At 48.8% G+C, this 8002-nt stretch overlaps 1 pseudogene; it reads left to right on the top strand.

The window, feature by feature from the left end:
- The window catches only part of LOC116091616, a 19644-nt pseudogene extending 12230 nt beyond the window's left edge, over positions 1-7414 (top strand).
- Positions 7415-8002: the final 588 nt, after the last annotated feature.

The following is an 8002-nucleotide window of genomic DNA, read 5'->3' as shown; positions in this document are numbered from 1 at the left end:
CTGTCTCTCTCTGTCTCTCTCTCTCTGTCTCTCTCTCTCTCTCTCTCTCTGTCTCTCTCTCTCTCTCTTTCATCCTCTTTATGATGTTTTACATATCCTTCAGAGGCCAGTTTAGTCAGGTCCCCAGTGAGGGAGGGCTCCTCTGTTCTTACTTCCTTACTTACTTACAGAAGGTTTCCATCTTGGTGGAGGAGTCATTCAGTGACTGCTCCAAGCCTCCTTGTCTGTAGGGGTGGAGAATTGGGGGATGGAGGAATGGGGAGTGGGGAAGTGGGGGCAGTAGGAGAGGAGTACTGGGCAGGGAGCAGACATGGACACAGACCTCAACCTGGGTGATCTGTCTCAGGGTCTCTCACCCTTACATTCCTCCAAGCTGGTCCTCCTATGTAGCTAGAAACCTGGAATGTGGGAGTGGTTTGTCTTCAAGAAGGAAGGAAAACAGACTTAAGACAAAGACTTAAGACAGTGATTAAAGACTTAAGGCCCTGATTTGGGGAAAGACCTTGCTAGGGAATCTCTAAGAATGAGAGCCCTCCACCGTTGGTAGTTCTAGGACAGGGAGGAGGTCGAGCTTTCCCTTTTTTGGCTAGACACTGGATGTAACTAGGAGTGACCAAAGAAGGGGTGAGTAGTGAGTAAGGAATGTCAGTGATTGACAGACACTTCCTATGGCTAGCCATTATCAGCGGTTCTGCAGTGGGCCACTGACTGGAATCTAGGAAAATAAGCCGGGAAGGCTCACCTGTGTGCTTTTGGAGAATTGTCACCATTTAACCAAACTGGAGCAACTTTTCAAACTGGTAACAGGGCCAGACTGAGAGCCTTCCTTGGAATCGTGGTCTGTCCCCAGCACCTCCAAGACTCCCAACAACACCAAGGATGCCGACAAGTTTTGGCTGATCTCTTGAGTCTCGAGGCCGTGCTCTTATGGGTCTCAGAAAGGAAGCAACCACAGCAATGAGGCAGCTGCTAGGCCACTGGAGCCCTGAGGGCACACGCTGAGAGAGAGGTTTCTCAATTCAGCAGGAAAAACAAATCCAGAGCCTGCTTGCTCCCTGTGCATGCAAGCTCTAAGGCAACACACACACACACAGACACACGCGCGCTCGCACACACACACCATGCATGCATCCAGAAATGAGCTGAGGTATACTCTTGAAGGCAAATTTGTAATTACGTGCAACACCCTGTCCTGAACACTCAACCTGCAGCCACACACTGGAAAAGCTGTCCTCACCCATCAAATGCATCAGCTATGTATGGAAAACATAGCATAGGGCCACTGTCACTCCATCCAAGCCAGGACAGAAGCACACCTGTAAAACAGGGTCAGAAAAGGGTGGCATTTGTTCTAGAGTCTAGCATTTAGTAGGACTCTCATACTCCTGGAGGGAAAAAAAGCCATTGTTGGGAGTGCTAGCACACTCCTGTGATCCCAGCATTCAGGAAACAGAGGCAGGAGGATCACCCGTTAGAGGTAGGTCTGAGGCTACATAGCAAGACTAAATCTCCAAGATCTTCCAGAAATAATCAGGATTCAGGAAACAGTCCTGTTCTGTCTTAGGCAATGGGCAGCAGGGGAGAGACTAGCACCTACTGTAACCTTCAAGTTGAAGGCTGACACACACCTTCCTGTGTGAGAAAGTCAAGGTCAGGTCCCTGGGTGTGAGACACTGGTCGTTGCCCAGAGTCCAGTCAGAGATGTGGCCCATTGTACCTTCCCAGTGGCCAGATGGAAGTCCGGAGGGCTTGTGGCTCCTCTCCAGGTTCCTCCCTGGCTATCCACACACCCTAATTACTTTTTTGTGGCTGTGATAAAACACTGTCCAGAAGCAACTTTGAGTGGAAAGGGTTCACTTCATCTTACAAGTGACAGTCCATCCTGGTGGGAAGTCAAGGCAGGAATTCAAGACTGGAGCTTGAAGCAAAAAGCAAACACGGAGGACTGCTGCCTACTGGCTTACTTTCTCTTGGCTTGCTCAATTCCTTTTCTTTTCTTTTCTTTTTTTTTTAATGTTTTTTTTTTTTTAGAGATTTATTTATTGTTATATGTAAGTACACTGTAGCTATCTTCCGACATACCAGAAGAGAGTGTCAGATCTCGTTACAGGTGGTTGTGAGCCACCATGTGGTTGCTGGGATTTGAACTCAGGACCTTCAGAAGAGCAGTCAGTGCTCTTCCCCGCTGAGCCATCTCACCAGACCCTCAATTCCTTTTCTTAAACAGCCCAGGCTCACTTGCCTAGGGATGGCACAGCCAAAGTAGATTGGACCCTCCTACATCAATTAGAGGATGTTTAAAAAAGAAGCCAGGCAGTGGTGGCACATGCCTTTAAGCCTAGTGCTTGGGAGACTGAGGGGAGTTTGATCTCTATGAGTTCAAGGCCAGCTTGGTCTACTACATCATGAGCTCCAGAATGGCCAGAGCTACACAGCGAGACCCTGACTCCAAACACTGCTGCACAGGCCAATCCCATGAAGATAATCCTTCCATTGAAGATTCCTCTTCTTAAGTGACTTTAGTTTGTGTCAAGTTGTCAAAAACTAACCAGTACAGCAAATAAGGACAGCTTTGCTTTTTTTTTTTTCTGTCAGACAGTAGCCCAGGCTATCCACAAACTCACTAATTAGCCAAGGCTGGCCTTGATCTCCTAATCCTCCTATCTCCATCTCTCTAGTGGGACCGTAGGCTATACCATCATATCCAGTGGGACAGTGAGCCTCTGAAGGGCACCAGCTTGTTCCAAGCTCCCAGCTAGAAAGATGGAACAGAACAGAAGTGGCCCGGTTAGAATCCGGGACTTTCTTTGCTCGGGTGTCTGCCACTCTCACATCCTGACAGGCTGGGATTTGTCCCTCCAGGAGTGCCTGGGGTTCAATAATAAAGACGGAGACATCTGTGTAGTACAAGGCTGTTGACCTGTTTGCTGGGACAGTCTCTCAGCCAGCCACCCATCTAACTCCACCCGGCCTCCCTGCCTGGCTCCTGTTTGGCTTGTCTCCCTCCTCTCCAGCTCAGGCAGCCAGCTCTTTATTTATCAAAAGCCCATTCCATTCCTTTGCAATTAGCAAAGTGGGAGATGTTCTGCAGCCCACTCACTCTGGGCCAAGCAGCAGCAGGACAAGGCTCAGTCCACAGCTTAGTCCATTTACCCTCAGTCCATATCTTAGTCTGTGTGTGACCTTTGGCCAGATTGAGGCAATCTGTGACCTCCTCTATGGCAGCTTGCTTTTTAACAGGATAATTTCAGAGAATCCTCTTTTGGGGCAGGTAAGGAAGAGACAAACATTTACCTATCCTACCGGCACAACAATTAACAGTTGAGAAGACAGGGACACACGTTCATAACCAGTTGATACGTGTGTGGTTATGCCAACATGTCTCAAGGGAGACCTAAGGAAGGACCCAGCTTAGGGCAACTGCATGGGGACCCCCTGACAGGCCTACAGACCAGGTTCTTGGCATGTGGTGGCCCACAAACTGAAGTCAAGGCCTAATACTTACAACAATTTTGTTTTGCTTTTAATTTAAAAAAAAAAAAGTTTTTTGTTTTTTTGGAGAAGGATTTCTCTATATAGCCCTGACTGTTCCTGGAACTCACTCTGTAGACCAGGCTGGCCTCCATCCAGAGATCCACCTGCCTCTGCCTCCCAGGTGTTGGGATTGAAGGTGTGCATCACCACTATCTGGTTTTAAAAAATGTTTTTGATGAGTATATACCGTTAAGTTTCAAACCCAGGACAAATGGCTAGCTGAGGTGCATATTTAACATATCAAAGTGGACTTGGCCAGCAGGTTCTCCCAGCAGCCCTACCTGTTAACTTTGTCCCAGAGTCCCTACCTGTTAACAGTGTATGGTTGGCATATCCTGCCCCCTACCCTAAACTTCTTCAGCCCAGGGACTAAACTGCCCTTCCGTCAGTTCCCTTTCCCTACATAATCCAGCCATTTTGGTTACTTGCCTCTTTTTTACCTTTGGCCTCTTGGCTGCTGCACACAGTTCTCTCTCCCCTCTTTGTTCCCCTTTTCTCTCTCCCAACATGGCTCAGCCCAGTGTGATCATGTTCACTCTGAACTCTCCCAGATGTCCCTGCCTCTGCCTATGTTCTCCCCTTTATCTATAATAAACCTTCTCCTCCACCATATCTAGAAACAGTCATTTTTTTTTTCCTTTCCTTTTTATTTCCTTTTTTTTTCACCCACACACTAGTCACGTGGTGGTACATGCCTGCAATCCCAGCTTGCATGTGAAGGCCAAAGGACAGCTTTGAAGAATTGGTTCTTTCCTTCCACCCTGGGTTCTGGGGATTACCTTCAGGTTGTCGGGCTTGGTGGCAAGCACCTTTTGCCTAGTGAGCCATCTTGGTGGCTCTGCCTTCATCTTCTTTTGGCAGTGCTGGGATTGGAACCCAGGACCTTGCAAGCACTCCATCGGAGAATTCCAGCCTGGTTTGGCTTTGTACTGCTTGCATATCATTCTATCTAACTGGGCTTCTGCTAAGGGATGCTTAGGTTGTATGCAAATGTTTCAAACCCTGTTGCCTTGGATATATATGTCCATGTGAATGAAGAGAACTCCTGGACAGTGTCACTGTAGTAGAATGGTTGAGACAGAGGCCATGAACAATTTTAAGAGACCACTAAACTGCTCTTCTCTGGACTAAAGTCAAGAACGATGACTCTCAACTGCAATCCCAGCACTTGACAGGTTGAGGTGAAAGGATCAGGTGTTCAAGGCCAGCTTCAGCAACATGAGTTTGAGGCCAGCTTGTACCACACAAGAGACCCTCTGCCTCAAAAAAAAAAAAAAAAAAAAAAAAAAGAAAAGAAAAGAAAAGAGAAAATGAACTCTTCTGGTCACACCAGGCCCATTGCTTTCAGAAACTCCTAAGAGAGTAGCCTGCTAGCATAAGACCTGAACAAGATCAGGCCAGACAACAGTCCAGCAAGGGAAGGGTAGTGGTTCATTAGCCCTCATTTCTGAGGAGCTATTCACAGCTGATAATTACTAGGAGAGGCAGAACCAGTTTTCTTTACAGATGTGGTCCCTAGGAGGTTTTAGCTGTAAATGTTCATTGCAATGAGTCATTGGTCTGGTTCGAGGCCTCCTGGCCTCTGCTACATCATCAATACTGGATGCTCACTGGACTCCTCTCAGATAACCTTTTGCTGCCCTGTGTCATGGAGGTCCTGCAGCTTTGGATCTGAGGACCGGCCCCTTCGTGGGCTCCAACAGTTCATAGATGGGGTAGGTGTTGGGGTGGGCCAACCTAGAGCCCTAAATCTGGGCCTGGGTGGTAGCTGGGTGGTCAGCCCACCAGCTCTCCCGCACCCTCCCCATTAGGGCAAGCTCTCAAGCACTGCTGGGCTAGCTCACCACAGCTTGCAAGTGGTGGGGCCAGGGCCAGCTCACCACACTCCCACCACCAGGGGCCAAGTCTACTGTGTTGCCCAGCAGGGCCCTGCTCTCCCAAATGCTGCAACCAGAAGGGGTGGGGTTAGCTCGACTCAGCCTTTGGATATTAATATGGTCCCAGGTGGCAGCCTAGACCAGGGACGAAAGTCTGCTCGGCCTTTGGCCTTTGGTGGTAATTTGGGCCATGGACATCGATGCAGACCCCTGCTGCTGCATGGTCAGACCCAGACATGGCCTTCAGCAGCAGTACAGGCCACAACCTCACTATGGCCTCAGGTGGCATCACACGCTACTCACAAATCGTGTTCCTCTCTATCTTCAAGTCTCCAGATCCACCTCTATTCACAGTGCTCAAACTGTTCCTCTTCCTTTCCCATCTGTCCACCCCATATTTGCATATTGTAGTGGCTGGAGCTGCAGGCCACATGATGGGCAGAGTCACATGTTTGTCCAACCCTAAGATTGCAATGGAAATAAATACATGGCCAAAGTTAAACACAGCACAGGAAAACTGTAACTCAACATAGAGCTGTCTAGTCTCATGGTTGAGCCACCATTACAATACACTAGGGAGGTAAGCTGATAGGCCAGCAACGAGAATTAAACACAGCAGGACGTGTTGGTACAGCTATGGTCTCCACTCTGCAGGTCCTGCGCTTCTCCCTGGGCTAGGAAGCAGCTCTGGGGGTTACAGTGACTCACGGTGGTTGGTTTTTCTTGCAGGCCACCGGCTCTTGCATTTGTCACTGGCTCTTTTGATGGACAGTGTAATTCACCATTTCCCAAGGAGCAAGAACAGCAATGGCCTCCCTGTCTCCAGTCTGCCTGTCTTCCTAGCGCACAGATGGCCTCTTGCTCTACGCCTTTCCGGCACCTATCTGCTTGCTTCTTTCTCTTTCTTTACCATCTACTTACTTTCTTCCCGCACGACCTGGCCCAGTGAGGGTGCAGACCATATTGTTTCCATACCCACACTAATCATTTTTAAAAGAATAAAAAAGGTCTCCAGGAAATTATTGGACACAGCTGGAAATTATCGGAAACAGCGGGAAGAATACCAGCCAGCCACCCCTGGGCTTGGCATGTTCATGGAGGTAAAAGACCCCGAAGACAAGGTCATCCTGGCCCAGCAGTATGGCCACATTCTGCTCCCACATTCTCCTCCCACACCCCTGGTGAGCACCAGATCTGTCTTCACTCAAATTCCATCAAGTTCTCCCTCTTTGCCGGAGGGATGCTGATAGTTCACCTTGGCATCCAAGTGGGTGAACTTGCGAACAACTATGAAGAAACTGCTGCCAAAGACAAGCTGAGTGAGCTGCAGCTGAGAGTTTGACAGCTGGTGGAGCAAGTGGAACAGATCCAAAAGGAGCAGAACTACCACCAGCGGCGTGAGGAGCACTTCCAACAAACCAGCGAAAGCACCAACCAGCAAGTGCTATGGTAGTCCATCCTGCAGACTCTCATCTTGGTGGCCATTGGTGTCTGGCAGATGTGCATCTCAAAAGCTTTTTTTTTTTTTTTTTTGGTTTTTCAAGACAGGGTTTCTCTGTATAGCCCTGGCTGTCCTGGAACTCATTCTGTAGACTAGGCTGGCCTTAAACTCAGAAATCCACCTGCCTCTTCCTCCCAAGTGCTGGGATTAAAGACGTGTGCCACCACTGCCCAGCTCAAGAGCTCTTTTGAAGCCAAGAAGTTGGTGTAGCTATCCCAAGCCTCACAGGCAATCTTTCTTCCAGGCTGTGGGAATAGGACCTGGAACCAATTCCTCTCTGGGAGGAGGACTGGTTTTCAGCTGCAGATGTTCTGGAGAAGAGAAGGACTGTGAGCATGTCCCCATTCCTCAGGCTCAGCCAGCAAAGCCTGGCTGGCTAATGCTGAGCCGGTGGTGGGACAAGCCCTCCCACCTCCACCTCTGGACCTTTTGCAGTAATCACTCAGGGGCTGTCAATGTCCTTGGTGTTTCAGAATCTCAGTGTTACTGCTCAGGGATGTGAGGCTGCTGTCTGGGGTAGGTTTCGGGAGGGAAGTGGGTGGGCCAGCAGGCTGATTTTCCTTCTGTCTTCCTTTGTTAATGTGGGATTTTGAGCTGGTCAGGGTGTTTCAGTGACTCCTTGCTTTTCTTGCCTTTGGCTTAGAAGCAGCCTGCTGATCTAGGATGTGTTTGCCTGTCAGTTTAAGGGTGTGGAGGGCTTGCAATGCACGAAAGGGGCCCAGAGGTTGATTTTAGTTTCTTAGTTCCTTTCTGGGGCTAAACCAAGGAGAGACTTTGGTGCTGGCTAGAGACAGAGCCTACAGAGTCTTTTTGTTGTTGTTGTTGTTTTGTTTTTTGTTTTTTGTTTTTTTTTTTGAGACGGGGTTTCTCTGTGTAGCCCTGGCTGCACTGGAACTCACTCTGTAGACCAGGCTGGTCTTGAACTCAGAAATCCACCTACCCCAAGTGCTTTAATCCCATGTGCTGGGATTAAAGGCATGTGCCACCACTGCCCAGCCAGAGTTTTAGTTACTGATTTTATTTTCAATGAATGTGGGTTTGTTACATTGGTTTTCCAGCAGCAGCAGCAGCAGCAGAAGAAGAAGAAGAA

Source organism: Mastomys coucha, unplaced genomic scaffold, assembly GCF_008632895.1.
Source record: "Mastomys coucha isolate ucsf_1 unplaced genomic scaffold, UCSF_Mcou_1 pScaffold15, whole genome shotgun sequence".
NCBI lineage: Eukaryota > Metazoa > Chordata > Mammalia > Rodentia > Muridae > Mastomys > Mastomys coucha.
This window is presented reverse-complemented; position numbering and strand designations above follow the sequence as displayed.